The sequence below is a fragment of the Lytechinus variegatus genome, chromosome 13 (genome assembly GCF_018143015.1).
Source record: "Lytechinus variegatus isolate NC3 chromosome 13, Lvar_3.0, whole genome shotgun sequence".
Taxonomy (NCBI): Eukaryota; Metazoa; Echinodermata; class Echinoidea; order Temnopleuroida; family Toxopneustidae; genus Lytechinus; species Lytechinus variegatus.
The window spans coordinates 1,911,366-1,937,987 of record NC_054752.1 but is presented as its reverse complement, the minus strand read 5'-3'; the positions used below and the strand labels follow the sequence as shown (position 1 = coordinate 1,937,987).

Sequence of the window (26,622 nt, the reverse complement as noted above, 5' to 3'; positions counted from 1 at the left end):
TGTGCATGAGCGAAATTACTATGACTCACAAAAGGGCGGCACGGACCATTGGATCCGCCACTTGGCCTATTTGACCCCCCCCCCATATTTATCACCCCCTCCCATTATCTGCTTGAACTTAAAAAAAGTTAAAATTCGGCCGAGTTTTTTTTGGGCGGGGGAGGGGGTGCAGGGGGTAGGCTTTAATGCTTTGAGCTTGATCTTTACAAAGAAGGATATTATCTTATCAAGCCTAGATAATCTGAGCTTGAAGCTAAAATTTGTTAAGAAATTGTCCCGAAAGTTGGCACTGTTTCGGCACTGTTTGAAGAATGAGTATTTATGCATAAATTGTCACCATATTATAGTCGGCCAGCACAGTTGCACTTGATGCACTCTCGATCCAGAATCAGGAATCAGATCATGCGCCCCCTTTTCTGCAGAGCTGTCGTCGCGGGAGCTGTTGATCTCGCTCGGTCGAACTCGATCGTAGGACAGGCAGGAAGAATTATCAGGCAGTTCTTCTGTAGTTGTGGTGGTGATTAATACTGACCATGAACTCGATATTCCATCCTTATCTAGTTTGGTAGATATCCTGGACTGTCTTATGAGGAAACGGTTTACATTGTTCTACTGGTCAAAGTGGTCACAGAGCTGAGGCCCGTTGAAGAGAGAATACTGTAGGCTAGATCTACTGTGAAGGATTTACCCCTGTTTAGTGCGAGGTGGACGGCGTCGTTTTAATTTGGGACCAACAATCGTGGCATGTTAGAACCCCGATGTAAGTTGAAATTCTGTACAATATTCAAAGTATAATATAAATTCCTGATTCCAATTTCGATGTAGGCCTATATAGTTTGAGCCGCATATTGATCGGTCCCAGAATGTGACACATTGTCATTAATTCACAAATAATTGGGGATTTGGGCCTCCTCAAATGGCATGTGTTTTGTGTGATGGCTAGTAATTTATATCTGTGGTGGTGGTGGTGGAGGTGGTGTTGGTGATGATATCTGATGATGAAGATGACGATGATGATGATTGTGATGATGATGATGAATGATATTGTTGAATGTTGATGATGGTGATGATTATGATGAATAATGAGCATTATGATGATTATTAATGATGACGTTGATAATGCATGATGGTGATGATGAAAATGCATGACGATGATGGACCAGTGTTAATGATCTTGATGATGAAGATTTATGGTGGTGATGTTGAACTGTTGATGAAAAGGATGTTGAGAGTGATGATGTTGATGATGAAGATATTGAAGATACATGTAGTGGTGATTATGATGATGATGATGAAGATGCTACAAGTACATATAATATTATGTATCCATTTCAGATTATTGTTATTAAACTTTTTTTCTTTCCTGTTCATCTTGCCATTGTTTCCTTGTATTAATTTTCTTTGTTTTTCTAATGGCTTCTGTTTCCTCCCAAGAGCTAGAAAATATACCAGAAGATGTGATTTTTAACAAATTGGGAATGCAGTTATCTCTAAAAAGTTGCTCTATCTTTCCTGGGAAAATAAAACTTTTTGACAGTGACAGATAGTCAGACACAAAAATGAAGTATGAGTCCCAGTTTCTAAATGACTGAAAATTTAAACTTTATGTGAACAATAAGGAAAAAAAATCAGAAAAAAAGTGTTGAGTGGGATGATATACCCATGTTCCCAAACACTTGATATGAGTGTGGTATTGATTACATCTTGTTTTATAACCAATATATCTTGGTCCCTGAAAATAGATTTAGCCAGACCTAGCCTATGGAAGAAACTCAGACCACCATGTAAAGGGGGCCAACAAAAGACATAGATGCTGATTAACTTTGTTGTCATCATAGATGTTGTGGGAGATTCTCACTCTTTCCGTTGACAGAGCGGAGACATCTTGAATTACTTTCTTGGCTCGTGATTCAATACCTTTCAAGGTTTAGGCCTAGACCCTACTTGTATTTTTTGTGACCATGTACACTGTACATGTAGGCCTACCTTTGTGGATGAGGAGGAGGAGGATGAGGATGAGGATGATGGTGATGGTGATGATGGTGATGATGATGATGATGATGATGAGGATAGTGGTGATGATGATGATGAGGACGATGAGGATGGTTATAATGAGGATGTCTGATGATGGTGATGATGGTGATGATGATGATGGTGATGATGGTGATGATGATGATGATGATGAGGATGATGGTGATGATGATGATGATGATGAGGATGATGGTGATGATGATGAGGATGATGAGGATGATGATGATGAGGACGATGAGGATGGTTATAATGAGGATGTCGGATAATGATGATGATGGTGATGATGATGATGATAATGAGGACGATGGCGATGATGATGATGCTGCTGCTAAAAACTAAACTGATTTATATCACATTTGTAGCGACTTTTTGATCATTTTTACCATAAAACTATCAGAAAAGCTTTGTCATTGCATGAGTAGGTCCATGGTCATTGAGATCAAAGGGCTAAATCAATCCAATTTACAACAATTCCAACTTCAAACTCAAATTTGCCTGAATCAAAATACCATCCAAAGCGTAATCATTTTGTAGGGTTCAAGCCCGGGAAATTAGAATAAAATAGGCCGCATGCCACACATACATGTAGGCCTACTGTATACAATGTAGGCCATTTTTATGTTAATTTCAATCAGTAAATTGTAGCACTTATGTTTCTTGAAACCAAAACATGATCTTGCTGTTTGTGCTACAAAATTTGGTAGTAGAAAATCTCTTGTGTATGGTCAATAGGTCAACAGACATTGTCTTTTTTAGCCTTGTGTTGTAAGTGTAGAGTTCTGTTTGCTAGTGGAGGACCCATCATAAAAAGTGATAAAAGGCTGGTCATGTGAGAAGTTTATAGTTGGTGATATCTGCCAGACAGGTGCAGGGTTATTTGTAGAAGATTTATACTATCCCTGGTTGGTATTTGGCACATTACTGACACTTGACAGTCATTCAATGCAACTGAGAAGCCCAATAGAGCTGTTTGATAATACCCTAGTTTATAGTTGTTCCTAGATTTCAGATGCCAAATCAAATTTCAAAATATAACAGATACATTTTTATTTGACTTTTTATTCCTGGGAGCAAATGAAAAAGGTGTCAGGGTTAAGGAATAGACCAGTTGTAGTTACTTCATGGACAATTTTGGTCAAATGACCTTTCATTTTTTCATTACTATGATAGGCATATTTCAAAGCATGATATTATTAAGCTTGCCTTACATAGCAGGATGAAGAAATTGAATAGACCAGGTGACTAGAATAGCATACCCATTAACACTTTATGAAGGTATTTGTTGCATTCCTACTTTGAATGTATATCATAGCATGCTGTACAACGTACTTGACAAACTGTGAAATACCAGTCGTTCGTGGACGCATTGTTGTTTTTTGTGGATGTAAATGAAAACCACAATAGAATATATGAATAAGTAAAAGGTGGTGCTTATCTCATTTTAAACCACCATGTCACTTTTAAATAGTACGAATGACCTTCCTCTGATCATGCGCAGAATATTTTGATCATGCGCAGAAATGAACTACGAACTGGCTTTGGGCCCATTTGTCACAAGGAAGCTTGCTGATACCTATTAAAGATTTTCAGCCCTAATTACCATTGTACATGTAGGTGTCATTTTTAATTTGATTGTATTTAATTTGATTAGATTTGTTTTCTTTTGATTATATACTTTCTATTTTCCATTATATAACAAATGTATTATCGTTGTTTACTGTTTTGGGCATGAATCATAGAGATAGAAAATTGATGAAAAAATGCCATTCTAAACAAATAATATTGGTTACTTGACTGACAAGTCCACCAGGCCTGAGTCTACTATTATATCATTTATATGAATAGGCCAAGATGTTTTGAATAAGATTCAAGAACAAAATCAAACCAGCATTTTTATTACAGAGCTGATGGTTGAATGCAAACACATTGGTTCTCAATAGGTGGTTTCAGACCGCCTCGAAGTTCGCCAGTTCCAGGTATTCTCTGATCGGGAAATTTACCCCGATCAGAAAATACCAGGTATTTTGGTAATAGTAGACCGGCCAAACCTAAAAAAGTGCTCTAGATAAGGATTCGACGGCAAAATTTGTTAATGCTTGGCATCCCAGCTAATAGTCTTGCAAAAATACCCAGGAATAGCGTACGGCCGGATGCCAAGCGCAATTTTGCGTGAAAGTGTAATTTTAGCGTAAAATCTGAAAGACTGTCGAAAATCACGCATTTTGATATTTTGACGGATTATCATCATATTTTTTATTATCTTTGATATGAAATTATTTTTATTCAGAATTTCAAATAATAAGTCTACTAAATATGCATTTCAAATTTGAATATTACACACACACATATGGCACAGGGAAACATAAAACCGCGATTTCCTCGAAATAAAAGTTTGTGAAAACTATCAATAGTTTGAAGTTTTTTTACGCAACATAAATTCATCGATTTAAATGCGTTTATCCATCGGATGTATAGTAAATGTCCTAGTGCCACAAATATTAAAAGAATTTTCAAGTAAGATGGTAGATATCTCATTTTATGTTATCCGAAAGGAGACAATGTGCATTTTACCAGGTGCGTATTTTGAAAGAAAACTGAAAATACCGTACATTATGTACATAATTACATACTAAATCGAGTTTTTATTTACATGTATAAGTCCATAATAAAGCGAGTTTTTAATTGGATAGCACAATTTGTCAATTCCTTGCATCCCAGCTAAAAGTCTTGCGGAAATACTGAGGAATAGCGTACGGGCGGATGCCAAGTGCACTTTTGCGTGAAAGTATCATTTTTAGCGTAAAATCTGAAAGACTGTTGAAAATCACGCATTTTGATATTTTGACGGATAATCATCATATTTTTTATTATCTTTGATATGGAATTGTTTTTATTCAGAGTTTCAAATTATAAGTTTACTAAATATGCATTTCAAATTTGAATATTACACACACATATATGGCAATATGAAATATAAAATCGTGATTTACTCAAAATAAAGGTTTTTAAAAATTATTAATGGTATAATGTTTGTGTTCCGCATCTCAATTTCGTCAATATTTAGTGCTATTACCGAATAAATACTTGATAATTGTTATGTCACATATAGTGAAAACAAATACTGAAATAAGATGCAAGATATATATCATTAATGTTATATATGCGAAATATAACAATGCACATTATTTTATCAGACGCGCATTTCTGATAAAAAAATAAACAGCGCACAATATTACATCGATATTGCACATATCTTATATCAGTGCGATACTCGTCATGATATTATATAGGATTATGTTTGCTTTTGTAGAGTTCGATCTTCTTGATATTTCCACGAATGAATTGGTGCTGAACTTAAATCTACCTGTGGCGATATTCAGAAATAGGTCTGATATTTAATTTGCCGTTACCATGGTAGCATTAATTTTACAGGAATATCTACATGTATATCCAAAATCATAGAAAACATACATGTATGAATAAAGCGATTGAATTAGCATTTTTAAACCACTCTGTCAATTTTCAGTGTAATGCTTATTGGATTTTTTTCTCTTTTCAATCAAATCAATTTTATGTTGGCATGGTTGGGGTGGACTTGTCCTTTAAAGTTCACAATTAAAGTTCACATTTCAAATCTTAAAGCTCATTTCACCACAGTGTATTGCCATTTTGGGAAATGCCGTCGCACGACCATTATGACAAACAAATCTAAAGGCTAATGCCCAGCGTCCAGCGCATATATTGTAATATATAGATTGTCGTACAACTGCATTTCCCAAAAGGGCATTGGTATGTCCAGGGCTGCCCAGGGTCGGGCTGTCCGGCCCCCGTCTTAGACCAGAATATATAACAACATGGACCTGTGATAATAGCAAATGCAAAAACTTTGAAGTAAAATGAATTGAATGAAAATTATAATTTGCAATGCAAAAGACCAAATAACATTTATTATTCATATTTTAACATAATAATTATAGCAGCAGGACATTGGAAACAACTGAAATTAATAATAAAAAAACGCCATCCATAGCTCATCGAACCAAAATAACGTATGACCTTGATCATGTGAACTGAAATATGTGCAAAATGATCGATGATACTTTAATACCCTTATGTTCAAGTGTAATCTTTAACTGGATCAATAAAAATCAAGTTATGATGACATTTAAAAAATACCCCCATATGGCCAAAGTTCAGTGACTCTAAATGACCTTTGACCTTAATCATGTGATCTAAAACTTGTGCAAGACGATCAGTAATACATGAATATTAAAGTGTCATTAACATTAAAGTGTCATTATTTTTTTTTTCTATACGTTCAAAGTTATAATGAAATTTTGAAAAATGTAACTTTGGTTAAGATTTCAAGGTTGATATGACGCTGTTATATCAAAACTACCGTCACCTCCACCGGAGAAGTGGCTCCTTTAGTCCTGCTCTGCTATGCCGGCGAGACAAAAAATAGGTACTGCCGTGCAACGGCCATTTTTTTAATATACTTTGATAATCAAATAACTGAAGTAAAATGTAGATTGACAGAGTGGTTTAAAAATGCTAATTCAATCGCTTTATTCATACATGTATGTTTTCTATGATTTTGGATATACATGTAGATATTCCTGTAAAATTAATGCTACCATGGTAACGGCAAATTAAATATCAGACCTATTTCTGAATATCGCCACAGGTAGAATTAAGTTCAGCACCAATTCATTCGTGGAAATATCAAGAAGATCGAACTCTACAAAAGCAAACATAATCCTATATAATATCATGACGAGTATCGCACTGATATAAGATATGTGCAATATCGATGTAATATTGTGCGCTGTTTATTTTTTTATCAGAAATGCGCGTCTGATAAAATAATTATATAATATTGACTGGCCTTGAGGGGAACATCAAATATATTGCCAGCAAAAGAATCATATTGGCCCGAGTCTTTAGACGAGGGCAATATGGGTCTTTTAAGGGCAATATATTTGATGTTCCCCGAAAGAAGAGCCGGTCAATATTTTTATTATCATCCAAATCAGATATCTAGAGCAAAAATCATGATAATGGGGATATTTCTTTTGAAAATAGAGTTCTATTGTGTCATGTTAATATCGGTCTAGGCTCTGCACTTTACCATTATGACGTACTTGCAAGCTCTCGGATCCAGCGTTGTCTTTATTATGACGTATATTGTTGGTGCGCGGATCCTTATGAAGCGTATTTCTTTATACGCATCCACAAATGCCCGGATGTGAGACCAGGGAAAATACAAAGGTATATTTTGCGTCGTCTCTGCATGCAAAGTAAATGCGCACATTGAGACCGAGGAAAATACAAACAATATACCGGTACCTACCCTTCCCGATATTAAGAAAATGTAGGGCAATACGGTTTTGTAAATGACCAGCTCAGATGTCTGATACGGGTGATAATGTACATTGTTATATTTCGCATATATAACATTAAATGATATATATCTTGCATCTTATTTCAGTATTTGTTTTCACTATATGTGACATAACAACAATTATCAAGTATTTATTCGGTAATAGCACTAAATCTTGACGAAATTGAGATGCGGAACACAAACATTATACCATTAATAATTTTTGAAAACCTTTATTTTGAGTAAATCACGATTTTATATTTCATATTGCCATATATGTGTGTGTAATATTCAAATTTGAAATGCATATTTAGTAAACTTATAGTTGGAAACTTTGAATTAAAACAATTCCATATCAAAGATAATAAAAAAATATGATGATTATCCGTCAAAATATCAAAATGCGTGATTTTCAACAGTCTTTCAGATTTTACGCTAAAAATGATACTTTCACGCAAAAGTGCACTTGGCATCCGCCCGTACGCTATTCCTCAGTATTTCCGCAAGACTTTTAGCTGGGATGCAAGGAATTGACAAATTGTGCTATCCAATTAAAAACTCGCTTTATTATGGACTTATACATGTAAATAAAAACTCGATTTAGTATGTACTTATACATGTAATTATGTACATAATGTACGGTATTTTCAATTTTTCTTTCAAAATGCGCACCTGGTAAAATGCACATTGTCTCCTTTCGGATAACATAAAATGAGATATCTACCATCTTACTTGAAAATTCTTTTAATATTTGTGGCACTAGGACATTTACTATACATCCGATGGATAAATGCATTTAAATCGATGAATTTATGTTGCGTAAAAAAACTTCAAACTATTGATAGTTTTCACAAACTTTTATTTCGAGGAAATCGCGGTTTTATGTTTCCCTGTGCCATATGTGTGTGTGTAATATTCAAATTTGAAATGCATATTTAGTAGACTTATAATTTGAAATTCCGAATAAAAATAATTTCATATCAAAGATAATAAAAAATATAATGATAATCCGTCAAAATATCAAAATGCGTGATTTTCGACAGTCCTTCCGATTTTACGCTAAGAATGACACTTTCACGCAGAATTGCGCTTGGCATCCGGCCGTACGCAATTCCTGGGTATTTTTGCAAAACTTTTAGCTGGGATGCCAAGCATTAGCAAGCATTAACAAATTTTGCCGTCCAAAGTATAAAAAATCGTTTTGGCCGGTCTACTATAATGTGAAAGCAAACTACGCGTAATTTCCCTGAAAGAGAATACCCCCTAAATAGTAGGTACTTGGCAAAATTACGAGAACTTTCGTGGGGATTTTTCCAAGGTCGCAGGTATTTTGGCGATGTGAAAGCAAATTACGGGAACTTTTAGCCCAGCATGTCGTTGGGCGCAATGGCGTGGGTGGCTGCTGGGCTAGTGATTTTTAATCTCGCGCCTTGCCTGCTTATCAGACCATACTGCGCATGCTCGTAACTTCAGGAACTTATCCCAAAGGATGTGTTTTGGGGCGGTGTGAATGCAGGAATAATTAACAGGTACTTTTTTAGCCTGAAAAGTTCTCGTAATTTAACGGGGATTCTTGTGATCGAGGCGGTTTGAAAGGTTGAATTGTACTGGATGCAATCAGTGCAATAGAAAGAAATGCAATGAAGTCTGTACCTGGTCCTAACTGCTGTCGACCTGAGTTGAACTTATGCAGTGCACTGACTCTCTGATACAATGCATGCACTTCTATTTTGTGTTATTACCCCATTCAGGTCTAAAGTTATAATTACTTCACGGCTTCTGAAATAATTCTAGCTCTCAAGAACCATGTATACAAAAAGGCAATTATCTCCAATTTGTCCAGTAATCCCTTCACAGAATTCCTATATTTTTCCAGATTATTATCAGGGGCAATGCAATTCACTTCGATACTCCACTACAATTCAGGCCGTTGAGGCTTTGCACCTTTTGCCGGTGGCTATTTTACAAGTTTTTCAAATTGTTTATCGTAGGAAAGAAGTTTGATATTCATGTTTTATTCCCTAAATGCCCTTTTTACACAGGATTTTCTTAACCCCGGACTATCGCTAACCCCGTACTATCCTTAACCCCGTACTATTTTTTTTCCTTTTCACACATGCCAAATTGTTATTTGCTAACCCCGGATAAGGAATGCTTGCTTTTTACACACGAAACTCGCTAACCCCGGACTAGTGGTTTTTGTCGATCATTCGTAGTACAAGTGCTTCACTCGTACACTTTTTACACACGCTACAATTTCCTTAACCCCGTACTATAGGTGGGGCCAAATTGCCATTTAGCCCCACCTATAGTACGGGGTTAAGCTTAGCCCACTTTCGTTTTACACATGCGATCTTAACCCCGTACTATTGCTCTTAGCACCGCAATTGGTGGGATAACCCTGCTTCTTTGCAGGGCCAAATAATCCCGTACTATAGGTGGGGTTAGCCCACTTTGCAAAAACGCTGTGTAAAACGAAAGTGGGCTAAGCTTAACCCCGTACTATAGGTGGGGCTAAATTGCCATTTAGCCCCACCTATAGTACGGGGTTAGGGAAATTTTAGCCTGTCTAAAAAGGGTATTAGTCTTTAGAGGTGTTCTGTTGGAAGTTATCTACTAATATGGGCTGTGGCAGAGTAGGCTTACACTAATGTTATGCAAAGAGCTGTGTATAAGATTGTAATATCAGTAGGTAATGAGTTTGGTTGAAATCGACAGAAATTATAGGAATTATTTATCTAATACATGTATGAATTGTAGTTAATTTTGAAAACCTGAAAATAGAATAAAGAAGAGAAAGAAAACATGCACCACACAAATTACACATAGCCATACCCCTTTTCAAGGAAACAAGGCTTTATATATATTTAAACAACTTTATTTGGAGGAAATACGTCTGCCTTTTTAATTTGCAGCATATACCTGTGAATAGATGTTCATTAACCAAAATCAAAAAATAAAAAGCAGCACAAAACCAAAAGGTAAACAGAGGAATGTAAACAATACCACATAGACTTTGGTCCTAGTCTTGTTTCTATAAACTTTTTTATACAAAAAAAAATGCAAACAAAATTTTAGAAACCTTCTTTGAAGATGAGAATGCATTCTTTAGATTTAATTTTACAAATAAATTAGGAAAATAAGTTGGTGATAGGAGGATATTATGCTTGATCTATTTGTATGATTACATTCCCAATGTTTTTGTTTTGTTTTAATAACAGTTTTTTTTAATTCTATTTTTCAATATCAAATTGATAATTCTGTATGACATAAAGACAGCTAGACCTGTAATAACAGCTTTTATATTGATTTCTTTTTTTTTCAAGCGGATGGCAGCCATTTTTTAGCAAATCTTTTAACGGGTTTTTTCTTCAAATCTATATTCTTAATGTTTCAATTCAAACTATGTAGATTGAATTGATAATCTAGACATTTTTAGATGGAAAATCTTTGGAAAAATTTTAACATGACATGGAAATACATGGAACTGTTCTTTTTGAGAGACACAATAAGTGATGAATAGAATTTTCATAAATTCACAGCTATAGTTGTAATATTTGAAAACAAATTCAAAGCAGGTGGCTAGACATTAAAACAAAGGCCATTAACAAGCTCATCCATAATCAAACTTGTGACAGTTGTCAAAAACTTCCTTTTACCACTGCTATCGAAAATCTAATACCCCTTTCATAAACTCAATTAAAATGAATTAGGTGGCTAATAGCAGCATAATTTGGTCATAAAATTGGAGGAGGACAAGAGTTATCCGCATTACTCTGATGCTGCTATTATCCGCATAATAGCGGCATTGGGATAAGATTTTGAGTTTATGAACGCATTTCCAAATAATGTGGATAATTGCCATGGTGCGGTCACAAGGTCACCCTTTTCCAACACAACCGCATCGGAGGGGGCATGTCCAGTTGTCAGGCCTTTTTCAGGACGGGCGCTCGTAAAAATAATGCGGCTTATTTTCGGAGTTTATGAACGCAATTTTTATTGAATTATCCGCATTACTCTTAGGCGGCTAATTGGAGGATAGGTTTATGAAAAGGGTATTAAAAGGTTTTTATATACCTGGCCTGTTCATATACTGAAGGTATATTTTGATAAGTTTTTGTGCCCTGCATTATTGTACTACTTGCCCAGGTGAGGAGTTTTCTGAAAGGCCTTGTTATGAAGGTCACTAGCCTGCTCAATGCCCATAGTCCAGTCTGATTGTGACCATGCCCATTGACCAGTCAACATTGCCTCCTGTAATTATTTCATCAAATTAAAATTGAGTTCACAAAGGGTCAGTCCATTGGAGATTAAAGGCTCTCAAACTTGGCCATTCAATACAGCTACTGGTTCCATTACCCCCCAATCCTCTATTCAGAAATCCCCAGAAATGAAAACGTTTTCTTCTCCTGTATAAACCAATTTTGTTTTGCCATCAGGCAAAATCCTGCTTTCAACAGCTGCCAGACGACGAACTTCCTTCGTCGAAGGTATAAGAAACAAATTTGTGAATTATATTTACAGGAAAAGGTTTTAATTCAAGACCCGGTTCCTGATGGAAATTTTAATATTTTGAATCTTGGGGCGGTATTTTTCTAATGATGTGGGCAGAAAGGTGGGGACAAAGCTGCTGTATTTTATAATCCATGTTTTGTGTTGATGAATTCGTCTTCGTAAGACCCCAGGCCGGAGGAAGTTTGAGTAGATTTCTTTGAAAAAGTGCCCAAGGAAAAAGATTGTAAGATAAGTCAATAGTTAAGATTGTAATTAAAGTGTTTGGGATTGAACTTTACTCCATGTTCTAACAAGTTTGTGGTGTCTTTAAAAGGTGTACTCAAGGAATGTTTTAAAAAAGCATGTAGAAGATTGGTTTTTTTTGGGGGGGGATTAGTGATAGGCCAGTTTTAAGTTTCAAAATTTATTGATCAAAATCCACACATATTGGATTTTTTCAATTTTGCAAAACGAGGTCATGATAGTGGAAAATCAGATAGTTGTGAATGGATCAAAGTGAACCCAACTCACAAATACACTCATTCATACTGAGTGCTGATGCTGAATATAGTCAACATCACTGCAATGTTCGGAGAGCCCAGAGAAACAAACTATTGAAATTTTGAATGTAATATTTTATAACCTGACTTCAACATGGCAGAACTTCAACTTCAACACTCCAATAATGTTCAGAAATTTTTGTGGGGTTCACATTCTAGCACCACTGGACATGCCTGCATATACTCTTCAGTGGTACCCCTATTAACTTGGTAAAAAGAACTATGTTTGCAGTATAAGTTTACCTTTTTATCTTGAACGTTTGGACAACATGTGTAATACCATCTTACAGGGCATGGCTTTTCTTGTTTAAGTAAATATTGGCCAAATTGGTATCATTTCTAGTGTTTGTTCAGCCAATAAGTCGAACAGGACACTCCAAACATGGTATCCTGAAACAGTACAGTAGTGATTACAGGACTATACATTAGCCTTATAAATACAGTTTTCTGGGAGGGAGATTTTGGAGCGTTGTGGACGAGTGGATTTATAGTCTCTGGAATTTGAATTGAAATAGAATCTAGGGTTCGAATCCCGGGTTTGAATCCCAGCCACGCCATGGTGTATTTTCTTCAGCAGGCAATTGACCCACATTCCACAATATGTTGCACTCAACCTACATGCACTTTTTTCAGCTGATGGAAGGCCTACACTTTTCAGCATTTTGAGGTTTAATTCAGCCTAAATAATTGTTTCTTTTGCATTTGCCTACAAATTGCCTAATCACTCAGTTAAAATATGCTTTTTGTCACACTTTTGTTGTATTATCTCTATTGTATTAGTAGTAGGGCCTATTAGAAAGCTGTTTACTTTCATGCGACTTTGTTTGATATTTTCAATCTGAAGGACGTGGGTTCAATTCCAAACCATGGCGTGTATTCCTTTAGCAAGAAATTTACCAACTTTGTGCTGCACACAACCCAGGTGAGGTAAATGGGTACCGGCAGGAAGTAATTCCTCAAAAAGCTGTGCGCACCGGAATTGGTAGACTAGTCTAGCCAGGATAAGATAGGAGCGCCTTGAGCACCTAATGTAGCAAGGTGGATACATGCAATATACAAATTATCCTTTATTATTTTACTTTGAAGTTTACACTGCATTCATCCATTATGACCCATCTTAATAGACTAACATCCATGTTGAGCTATTTACATTTGGATGCTTAACCAGTGTAATTAGCCTTCAGAACAGATAGATGACAGATAAGAATCAAACATCACTACTGTAAATTAAAGGTAACCATTCTCATTTTGGTATTCACCTTTAAGTTTAAGGCTGCAGATATATTTTTACAATTGACAGAAAGAAAGTTGATTCTCTTGTGTGAATCTTGATAAAACTTTTTTTATACCAATTATTTGATTTGTGCAAATTATGAATGCATGCATGTGTCATAAAATTGACAATGTGCATATTTTAGTAGAGTGTGTTTGGTTTCACTATTGACATTCAGATTCTGGTATAATTTTTCAGGCCATATTAGAATGAAAAATAAAGATTTCTAATTAAAAGGTTGGAGTTCTGTCAGAAATAATTCCTCAAAATTTGCAAATGTTGTGTGAGGATACTGACATTCAGGCTTATGTCGAAAGGGTGGGTGCTGTCGCGTTAGGGTGCGTCAACGCGAACGCGAAGATTCGTCCAAAGCCCCCCCGGTTTGGCCGAAAGGGTGCGTTGGGAGCGCCACGTCGCGTCGCGTTCACTGGAACGCGCCCTTTCGTCCAAAGCCCCCCGGTTTGGACGAAAGGGTGTGTTTAATAAATACAAATATTTATAAGAAAGCTGAATATAAGGTATTTTGTCAAACATTGCCAATTTGCACGTAAAATAGTGGATTTTCAATCATTTAAAGCATTGACAATTTGAGGAAAAGAAAGAAATGTTCAACTAAGAATAATAATGATAATAATAATAATAATAATAATGATAACAAAATCAGATACCCACCCTTGCAATAAGCCACTTGGCGTGAAAATTATTATTATTATCATTATTATAAGTATTATTATTATTGTTATTATTTTTATTATTATAAGTATTATTATTATTATACAAACAACACGCACATATTATTATTATTATACACACAACACGCACACATGCACAACAGATACATCTCACAAAATATACTGAGGCAGGGTCTCAAGTGTAAAATATAGTAAGGTAGGGTCTGAAGAGTTAAACGTTGTGAATGCTGACCCGACATCAATTTTGGCCTTGCCTTTCCAGGACACATCTGCCGTAAGTTTTATAATTTGGGGGACACCAAATATCTCCAGGTATACGAATTTTTTCCTTTGTAATAAATACACACCTGCTAAATATAAAATTGAAGGTAAGTTACTTTTATTTATTTGAAAGAACCTTGAAATCAGTCATAATTTTTACATGTATCAATATTATACCATAAAACATTTCCACCGAAAAAATCCTCATGCAGCATGCCGTCATTGTTTTTTTTACCTTAAAAAGAATGTTTGTGCCATATGATGATTTATGTTCCTATGCAAATTTCACATATCACTCGTCTTTTTTGTTTGTTCAGCTTTCTTATAAATATTTGTATTTATTTATTCATTATTATTAAACACACCCTTTCGTCCAAACCGGGGGGGCTTTGGACGAAAGGGCGCGTTCCAGTGAACGCGACGCGACGTGGCGCTCCCAACGCACCCTTTCGGCCAAACCGGGGGGGCTTTGGACGAATCTTCGCGTTCGCGTTGACGCACCCTAACGCGACAGCACCCACCCTTTCGAAATAAGCCGACATTCATGCCTTATAATACATACAGTAGGGACATGTTGGAACAAAAATAAATAGTTGGATAGGAGTTCTGTCAGATGTTCATTATTTCTCAAATTTTAAAGAAAATTCACTCTTTAATAAGTCTTTATTCCAGATGATTCATATCCTTTTTCAACAAAACGTTGCAAGTTTCATTAATGAAATCTCAGAATAATGTACTTCATTACCTTAGATAACAGGTTGTTTGAAAAACATGCTAATCAATGATGAAGGAAAAAGTAGATGACTATTAAAGAAATATTACAGCCTTTTTTAAATTTGCTAATCAATCTGCTTTTGCCAGTTTCATTATTAAAAGATAAGCGCAATCATTCTATTTTACAAGCAATAAAAAGCACACACCCAGAGCAATAGTTGTGAATGAATTCATATTTTTAAAGGCTCATTGTCAAAACAGGTCATCAAATGCAAAGTGACGTGGTTCTTGGATTTTATAGGATAATAAATTTTTGATGATTTGCATTTGCTATTTATACACATAATTTCAATTTCAAATGTATTGTTTGCTGATGAGTTGATCAATGTACAGGGGGGGTGGGGGAGGGGGATCCTTACAATCTCCTTGGCATATTGTCATTGTCTATATTTGTATGCAATAATTTAAACAATCGGTTCATTAGAATGTGCAGGACCACCCATGTATTTTGTCTTTTTTCAATACTGCTTAAAATCTGTAACACAGCTGACAGATGTTGGCCTGTGTAGATTCTATCTATGTCCATTTTGATGATCCAAAACCATCGTATTCAGGAATGTCAATCATAAACAATTCTTTATTTTTTAAAATGTTTTTTCTTTCAGTCTTTTTGTTCTATAATCTCCCCTATTTCTCCCCTTTCACACCCGAGATCCTCCATCCTACTTCTACAATTGTATTTTACTTTATTTATTTATTCATTAATTCAGCACTTCAAACATTCACTTTACTATTGACATCAGAATCAATAGCATTGAATAAAATTACAAAGACTATCAAAAGTACAAGTTTTACTGTAGAAATATTAAAGAAAATTTGTGTTATTTTGAAAACTTTATTATTGTATGGTATAGGAATCATCTTTTTCTTCTTTTGAGGTATATTTTACTGACTTTCCAGCCTTTCCAGGCCTGTTACATAAAGCCAAGTGATTGATCTTAGAACTAATCTCTATGATTGATTGCAATGATTATTGTGTCTATGATCAATCGTAAGAATCAGTCCCTTGATTATGTTTAGGGCCCCTGGTTTGAAAATATACCAAATAAAGCAAGATAATTCGCTGTTTGTTTGCTTTAAAGTCAGGATAACATTGATACCATTTTTCTTTTTGTTTTACAGTACCTCCAAATCTCTCCAACTTTTAATAAGGAAGTCCTTATACATGTATACATGTAGCTTTGGGCTAAAAAAAAGATGAAATATGATCCTCCATACTGACACAACATGTATGTTTTGAATACAACAGTATTTTTGTGTCAGTGTGCTCCCAGACCGGATATGTACAGAGTGAGATGTAAACTTTTAATTGAATTACTACCTTTCCATTTCCCCCCTCTTCTTCCATGTTACCTGTTGCTCCGTACAGGTATTCCCTCCCTCCCTCGTCAGAACTGTCTGTCCCAGATGAACTAGTACTTAAACAAGTTTTCTTAATAGAAAAGGGGGGGGGGGAAATATTAAAATATATCTCAACTCCTCTCAATCTAAACCCACCTCCCCCAAATCAATACATGCATTGTGTTTCTGTTTGAGAGGATTGTGGCGAAGAAGTCAAGCCTGACGTATTATTGTGTCCAATATCTGTCGGGGCTAGAGTCCACAACGTTGCATTTGTCTTGTTTGCCTTCCTCCGTACTGCACGCTAGCGCTGGAGTGTCCTATTGTGCTGTGCGTCTGGTTGGCTGTTTGGGTTTTGAAAGCCATTGTACTTTGGTGCTTATCTTCATGTAGCTCTGGCTAATGTACATTGTTGATCACAGGAGGGATGGTATGATTGCTGCTGTCCTTTTGTGATGGTTGGAGTCATTTTCTTGTTCCTTCCGCAAATGGACATCAATTTGGAGGACTTCGATAAAGAGGAATAAATTGATTTTAATGGCATGAGGATTTTTGGTTCCAAAGGATTATAGACCTATGGATCAAATTGAGCTTCATCATAGGTAATTATAACTGACATAATTATGACGAAATTTGTCCATTTGTTGAATGTAATTCAAGTTACGCTCCACAATTATTTTTGTTCTAATTTTACAAAATCAAATCCCATAGACTATAGGCCGGAACGTACAGTACTCTAAAAATAAAAAAATGAAAAATTAAAGAGGAAGAATGATTCACTTGTTCTGCTCTGAAATTATTCTGCACTTATGCTACAAAGTACAAGTGTTCGGAAAACAGCAATGTAGAAAGTGAAATTAGAATAAAACATAATGATCTCATTTGCAAGTTGATGTCTCTCATAGGCCTACATACATTCACAAAACTAAAACAACATACATGTATGCCTTGGCTAGGCCCCATTTGGCTGTTTTTTTTTCATTAAAGGACAAGTCCACCCCTTGATTTGAATAAAAAGAGAAAAATTCAACAAGCATAACACTGAAAATTTCATCAAAATCGGATGTAAAATAAGAAAGTTGTGGCATTTTAAAGTTTTGCTTATTTTTCAACAAAATCGTTATATGAACGAGCCAGTTACATCCAAATGAGAGAGTTGATGACATCACTCACTCACTACTTCTTTTGTATTTTATTATATGAAATATGAAATATTTTTATTTTCTCGTCATTATCATGTGAAATGAAATTTCATTCCTCCCTAAACAGGTGGAATTCCATTATTTTAACATTTTGTGCTTCAGGCAAGGAGGTCCTAATCATCAAATTCGTAAAAATTGAAATATTGTATAATTCAATCAATAAAAAACAAAAGAAATAGTGAGTGAGTGACGTCATCGACTCTCTCATTTGGATGTAACTGGCTCGTTCATATAACTATTTTGTTGAAAATAAGCAAAACTTTGAAATGTCAAAACTTTCTTATTTTACATCCGATTTTGATGAAATTTTCAACATTGTGCTTGTCTGATTTTTCTCTATTGATTTATATCAACATTTTTCTGAGGTGGACTTGACCTTCAAAGGGGAAGTTCACCCTGAAGAAAACTTTGTTGTAAAAATAGCAGAAAAAATAGTAAAAAATATTGGTAAAGTTTTGAGGAAAATCCGTTGAAGAGTAAAAAAGTTATTAGAGTTCAAAGTTTTGGATTTGTGACGTCATAAACGAGCAGCTGCCCCATGTGTTATGTAATATAAAATGCATGAATTTCAAATTTTTCATAGTTCCTGATGACTTAATTTTGTTTTCTATTCATGATCGGGTGTGAAATGATTTGTATATTGATATACAAAAGGTACAGTGAAAACCATTTTCAATTTTCTGAGAAAATGACATTTCATTGAATTTTTACCATTCGCTATGTAGGAATGCTGCTCGCATATGACGTCACAAATCAAATAATTGAAATTCTAATAACTTTTTAATTATTTGATGGATTTTTCTCAAACCTTCGGCAATATTTTTTATCATTTTTTCTGCTATTTTTACAATAAACTTTTTGTCAGGGTGAACTTCCCCTTTAAGCCTGTTTTGGGTGGACCGCTTTAAACCATTTTCTTGTTGTGTTGGTGATATTACTTGTATGTATTCACCATAAAGAGGGTATCACCAAGGAGATTTAAACAGGTTGGTATCACTTGCATGAGTTCAGTGATTGCCAGGATTGTTTGTGTATTTTAGATCTGCATTTGGGTGTGATAATTCTTGTCCTCTCTCTATTTTGACAAGTGCATTGATCAGTTTTCTCCTGGAACTGACTGTATGAAAGAGATGAATTGGGTTTGTTGCTACCAGGATACCAGATTTCTACAAGCATTGTATGAATAGCAATTAAATTGCAAAGCATTCCCTATTTCCGTCTTTAAAAAAAGTTCTAACGATGAAGCCTGCAAAAACCACATGTTTTGTATGGAGTAAAATAGTAAGGCCTACTTTGAAAGTGAAGAAGCCACTAAATCCTACCCTAGGATAATACACAGACTAATTATACATGTAGGCTACTACAGGTACATGGCGTATGCAGAGCACCAGTTATTCCACCATGTTTAGTATAGTGTGAAAACTTTGTATTAAAAATCTGTATTAAAATCTGACCATATCATTCTTGAATATTAAAGGTCAAGTCCACCTCAGAAAAATGTTGATTTGAATCAATAGAGAAAAATCTGACAAGCAAAATGCTGAATATTTCATCAAAATCGGATGTAAAATAAGAAAGTTATGACATTTCAAAGTTTCGCTTTATTTTCAACAAAATAGTTATATATGAACGAGCCAGTTACATCCAAATGAGAGAGTCGATGACGTCACTCACTCACTATTTCTTTTGTTTTTTATTGTTTGAATTATACAATATTTCAATTTTTACGAATTTGATGATTAGGACCTCACTGCCTGAACTTGAAGCACATAAAAATAAAATAATGGAATTATGTACAGTGTTCAGGGAGGAATGAAACTTCATTTCATATGACAATGACAAGAAAATAAAAATGTTTCATATAATAAAATACAAAAGAAATAGTGAGTGATGTCATCAGCTCTCTCATTTGGATGTACATTTAACTGGCTCGTTCACATAACTATTTTGTTGAATATAAACGAAACTTTAAAATGCCATAACTTTCTTATTTTACATCTGATTTTGATGAAATTTTCAGTGTTATGCTTGTTAAATTTTTCTCCTTTTATTCAAATCGAGTTTTTGTTGGGGTGGACTTGTCCTTTAATCATGAATAAGAAATGGGAACAGAGCCTTAGAATTAATGCCTTAGCCTTAAAATTATACTTTCCAACAAAAGTATCTGATGAAAACCAATTTTGATTTAAAGTGCATATATCCTTGTAAAAAAAAAAATTAAAAAAAGATAAGATGTGAATTCAACTCTGTATTTTGTACAATTTTTTTGTTAGAAGTCTTTGATATCCATAACAACATTGAGTAAATAAAAGAGCAAAATGAAATTATGATAATCATCCCATTGCCCTTGAATTTAATTCATTTCATTTTCAAAACACAATGAAAATCGATAACTGGAATGATTACCAATTGTTTCCCTTCATTAACTTCAATATTTCTACCACTTTTAATCGTAAAGTCACCCTTGAAAGAAATTGCAATGACTGAAATTCAATTTGAATGATAATGGGACGTGCCGAAAGTACACAAAACAAATATGGCTGTGGTTTTATAAATTGCTTTTGGATTTGAAAGGGTAGGAAGTATTTCAGGGCTGACAGTGATGAATGGTGGAATGACTACTATTAGCTGATTTTGTGATATGCCTAACCACAGAGGAATGTGGCTTTGGACATGACTTCATGGCAGTGAAGCAATTGGTGAATTATCGAAATTGTTTGGTATAACTTCAGTTATACACCAATTATGGAAATACTGTTGATGATGAATATTAACAAGAGATATAGATTATAGAAGTTAATGGCCATTTTGAAATGAGTATCATTTTACATACATTTGAAGGGTTGACGATTTTGTGGCAAAAGCAACAGCAGCACATTTGGCCTCTGTTAATAATCTGTCAAAATATTGTATCTGACATAATGATTATTTTTCAGTTTTTATCTTGGACTTTTGGAGATTGTAGAGATCCTGATAGGATGAAGAATTGTTCATATCATGGACCTACATACTACATGTCCATGTTCAAATCAACCGTTTTTTGACAATATGAGTAAAAAAAAACTTCATAGTGAATAGAATCAAGAACAAACTACCACTATGAACAAAAAAAGTATTTGAAACTTGTCTCTTATATTTTCAATATTGTATGCTTTAAAAGCATCATCAAGTACTGCTTGTATCCATGTATACCTGCTCATTAATGTGAGCCTACGGGTATCTGCCTTCCTCTTCACATCTACTTGCTATAAAGCAGATGCATAAATAACATCCCTGTCATGCAGGGAGATGTCTATATCTTGTCATGCTCATGTGATGTATTGAGCAGCAGTAGCATGGATGAATGCAAACTCCCCTAGAGGAATGCATCAGTTCAGCTGTTGCCATAGCGATGGCTTAAAGAAGATGTCGGGTACCTATTCTGCAGATGATACATGTACATGAAATAGCAGAATAAGCTTTAGTGTAGGTGTTTAGAGGATTAGAAGGAGATGTTTGAATTGTTGACAGAAATCTTTGTTATTCTCAGATCAGCTTTATAGTTTGTCCTATTTGAAAATCATTGTACACGTATGCTAGTTTTTTGTTGCCCATTTGCCATGGTATAATAAATTCTATTGCCTATCAAGACCTTTGTTTACTATAACTGTAATAATTAGACCTGATTGATGTATAGTATTATTATGCCATACTAATGTTGATTCAAAGTCTTCTAAATTGCTGTCTGAGACAGTGTAGCTTGAAGAAGAGTTGTGAATGGGAAAGTTGCTATGCACTGCACACTGTACTTCTTATATTAAAGGGGTGGTCCAGGCTGAAAGTATGTACAGCTTAATAAATAGAGTAGAATTCACTGAGCAAAATGGCGAAAATCTCATCAAAATCGGATAACAAATAACAAAGTTATTGAATTTTAAAGTTTAGCAATATTTTGAGAAAACAGTCGTCATGAATATTCATTAGGTTGGCTGATGATGTCACATCTCCACTTGTTCTTTTGTATTTTATTATATGAAATTAGGTTTATTCAATTTTTTTCTTCCAAGAACTAGAAAAATTGGATTGACAACTGATTTTAGTGCATTAGATATTCATTGAGCACTGCAAACTTATTTCATTATTAGGGAGACATATTATTCACACAAGTATGAAATAATGAAAAAAATATGATTTTATGTAATAACATAAGAAAACGGAAAGTGGAGATGTGACATCATCAGCCCACCTAATGAATATTCATGACGACTTTTTTCACAAAATATTGCTAAAGTTCAAACTTCAATAACTTCATTATTTGTTATCCGATTTTGATGAAATTTTCGGCATCTTGTTCAGTGAATTCTACTCTATTTATTACGATATAAATATTTTCAGCCTGGACCATCCCTTTAAAGAAGTATGAGATGAATTAAAGAAAAAAAAATCTTTGTAAGGAGATGGTCACCTTTCCACATTTGTTCAATTCACAATTGCCTCCCAGTTGTGATGACCCCCAGACGAAGTCCGGAGGGGGCATTAAGCATTGCCCCTATCCGTCTGTCCTTCCGTCCATCCCCCCACTTGGTTTCCACACAATAACTCCGAAAAATATTTAGTGGATTTTAAACAGTTTTGGTGTGTAGGTTGATTACACCAAAATACAGGCTAAGCTCGAATTTGAAGTCCGCAGGTCACAGCTCATTATATATGCGAGATAAATTTGTTCATTATATAATATGCATATTGGTTTCTGCACAATATTAAGTACTTGTTGAATGAATTTCTGATCGCGTGAAGAGGGGGCATCTGTGTCCTTAGGACACGTCAAATTTCTAGTTCTAAATTGATAGTAATTATGTACATACCAGAGTTACAAACTATGTGTGTGTACTTTTAAATTTTTCTGTTTCCTTTTTTTTTCTCTACGAGATTACATTGTAAGGGACTAATCTTGGTAAAATATGAGGTATTAAAGTGTCTAATTCTTTTCTTGTACTTTATTTCTTGTGCAGGTTGTAGCCAATCCTTAGAGGACCAGTAAGAACAATACAAGGAGACACGCTTTCATGCTCTGCCGGGTGCAGTATTGTCAGGGTTACGCCGGATATAACCAAGCACTTATTTGGCAAGAGTGAGCTGGTTTTCAACAAGGATAACAGCAATTGATTTAGGTAGGTGATATGGATGGTTGATGATGTCCCTGAATATAATTATTTCAGTTACGTGCTATGAATTTCATTATTTCATTTATGACTTATGAATATTATTGTTCGATATCCCTTACCAAGACCCCCACGCCCCCTATTTCATCATTGTTTCCATTTATCCACATGCACCCACTTCTCTCAAAACCCCCATCATCCAACACCCATCCCTCCACAGGCCCATGATCTTTTGAGTGGAAACCACTTGTAGAATAGATTACTTGTAGTTTGAATCAGTAATACAACACTCACAATAACAGTCTATAGTACCAATGAAAGCAAAAAAAGACCCACTCTACAGACCACAGGGGTCCAAACGTGATGGTGATGTGATTTTCTTCTCCCTGCATGGGTGCTGGTTTATTCATTTTTTTAATGGCTATTTTTACACTACAAGCATAAACCAGTTTCCTGAATACATTTTGGCATAAACCATATATTTTTAATTACATTTTTTTATGTTTCGTAAATGTTGTTAATTAATAGTTGACTAGAGGGGAAGGGGTTACCCAAAATCATGTGAGAAGGGTGCCTTGAAGTAATCGGAAAACTTCCAAGGTTATGACATTGGACAGCCGTTTGATTGGCCTCTCATTAGCCTTGGATATTTCTTGTCTTCCTTTCTTATTTTTCCATTTTGTGCTATATATATATATGAAAATGTGCTGTGTAGGAAAGTGGTGGTATTAAAAATGATAAAAATGAGGCTAGATACTTCTTTCATGTTGATTCAACTATTTATTTTTATTCCCTAATCTAGGCCTAATGTGAAAGAGGCATTTTTTTGCTGCAACTGTTTTGTAAATTGAGTAGTCTACGTAAACATACATATGTATAGATCAGGATACCAGATATAGGTACAAGCACAGTATATTAAAAAGCAGGGAATGCGTTACATTTGCTGGTATAAGGCTTGGTGGGTCTAGTCACTCTTGTGTTTAAATTCACCATCTAGAGTTGCAAGGAATTGTAAACATTGCTGAAAATCAAGAAATTTGAACTTGTCGTTGAGTTCAGATGAACGCATCAAAAAAGAAATGAACAAAAGTTATTATTCATTTTCTCTGTAAGTTTGGATTGTGAACCTACAATCAAGAATTCAATGAAGTCATTGCATGTTTTGTATTTTTGTCTTTAAAAGTTTTGAAAAGTTTGAAGTGGGTTTTGATTGAAAAGAATTCATTATCAAACAGTGTGTCATTGTGAAACTGCTTCTGTTTTATAGTGGAAAAAGGGGAAAGAACAAAGCGGGTGAGTGAAAAAGTAATAAAAACTCGAAGTTTGAAACAAGACGTTCTATTTCATTGTGAAAATAGTATGATATCATATCAATTCATGATTGATTTGAATTACTTTTATGGAACAAACCACATTGAAGAACATGTACTCATTACATTCTAATCAGTGTATTTGGTTTCTGTTCTTATTCACAGGAATTACTACTGTTTACTACTTGATTATATGATCATCATCATAATCCAATCTGGAATCTCCTCTTTTGAACTTGGACCTTGTACTTGTACATTGGAAAAGCCAATCATCCTATCATTGTGCAAATAAGTGACTTTCTTTTTGTTACTTCCAAAGTCGGACTCGAGTCGGATTTATTCAATAGACTCCTGGCGTCTACCATAATTTGTTTGGATCTTTGGACTGGGACCATTCTATTGGTGAGTACAAAAGAGCGCCTGCAGACCGGTTGGGTAGCAGTTCATCTATTAGTTCAATTTCGATATATTCTTTAATTCTTTGACCTAATTTTCCTTGTGGTATTTTTGGAGGTGCAGTGAAGCGTGTTTGATGTATGCTAGCCTTGTTAGGTCTATATAGTGGTTGATGGATATTTTATGTGTTTGATTGAATAGGCCAGCTATCAATCATATTTTACAGGCAATTCATTGGGGTCATTTGCTTTATGCCTGGGATTAAGATTGCGTGAAAAATTGATGAGGTGTTCTATTTCTTTTGAGAGGTGATTTGTGAGGGTTTGACCAGGTTATTATTCATAGGATTGACTCCATTTGCTTCCATTGATTAAATTCTTTAAGAGAAAATATGACTCAGAGACAATTTGTGATTTAATAGTACACAGCATACAATGTTATTTCCTTGTATCTTTATTGTAAACTGTTTAATATGTACAACGTAACAGAATTACACCATGGAGCTATTATTAGCTCCATGATTACATTTGACCTAGGCCTTTTATACTCACAGGCTCAATGCAGAAGCTCTATTATAATCTGATAAATGTTGTCTCAGTAAATGGATGAGTGTTTTGTGTTAATGGGTTTTATGGTTTAACTGTAAGACCAATCAATGACCATAAGGCTCAGCTTTTAATCTCATTTGAAAAATTTGTCCCAAGGATTAGTATAGACTGTACATTGTACATACAGTTAGGCACCTTTTGAAAAGGTATTTCATTTGAGGTATGGATGTTAACTGTAAGATTAAAGCAGGAAAGGTAGGATTAAGTTCTTTCTATAATTTAGTGTGTTGGTGTTTCTATCAAGGAATAGTCTCTTCTTTATGTTAGAAACAGCTCTGGGATTTTCAGCCAGGAAATTGAATACTCTGCTTGACTTGGCTATTGATTTTTACAGACCATTTTGGTTTCCACCCAGTAGAATGATTCTATTATTGATGCATAATAAATGAAAAAAATTGCAGTCTGTGTTGTGGACATGATGGCTACAAATTATTTAGGCCAAAGAGTTGGCAGATATGCATTTCAAGTTGAGGCTGCCTGATGAGAGGTGTAAAAAAAATTTGGGATATTTTTTATAAATTCATTTTTTATGTTGGAAACAGTTTATTTTTACATTTACAGTATTTTGTGATCATATATTTACATTTCTATTGAAAAATATTGCTTGACACATGGCTACTTGAAAAGTTCTCCTTGCAGCTGTGGAGGATGTCTTCACACTCTAGATCAGTTTATGGCTATTTCTGATCGGGCAAATTATCCTGATCTGAACAATCTCAAGATCATTTTTTATGGAGTCGTTATCATCGCGCTAGTTTGCTGGATTAATCTCGAGATTGCAATCCCAAGTCAACTTGGGATTGTTTGCAAAATACATGTAGTGCGTTATTTAGTGCTATTCTTGCGATGAAGGAGACGGTGTTTCTTGAATTTCGAGATTAATCGCTAAGGGGCTGATTGGGCTAAAATCTCATATCAAGCAAACTCGGGCTGGTGCAGCACTGCCTCATGAGATGCATAGGCCTAGTTTGATGTATTATTAGATGATACAGCTGTTTTTGTAGTTGAGAAACAAATTGATTTAGCTGCACTTTGCATGTACATAACCAGGTGATTTTGGTGAACTTGAAATTTCTAGGAAATTCCTCTTGGCAATGACATTCAATGTGTTGCAGGTTCAGGCGCAAAGAATTAATTCCAGTACTTTACAAGATTT

At 34.9% G+C, this 26,622-nt stretch overlaps 1 protein-coding gene and 1 long non-coding RNA gene across 3 annotated transcripts in view; both read left to right on the top strand.

The window, feature by feature from the left end:
- The first annotated feature begins 344 nt into the window (after positions 1–344).
- LOC121426590 lies at positions 345–24,832 on the top strand. Of its 2 annotated transcripts, none has more exons than XR_005971615.1 (3): positions 345–760; positions 23,003–23,161; positions 24,628–24,832. It is a non-coding gene; the product is annotated as an uncharacterized LOC121426590 (long non-coding RNA). The 2 variants fall into 2 exon arrangements; XR_005971614.1 differs by lacking the exon at positions 345–760 and adding an exon at positions 16,947–17,411.
- The window catches only part of LOC121426589 (ly6/PLAUR domain-containing protein 6-like), a 44,810-nt gene continuing 43,017 nt past the window's right edge, over positions 24,830–26,622 (top strand). The window contains exon 1 of the mRNA XM_041622944.1: positions 24,830–24,864. The gene's annotated coding sequence lies outside the window, so the exon portion shown is untranslated. The remainder of the gene's footprint in view (positions 24,865–26,622) is intronic.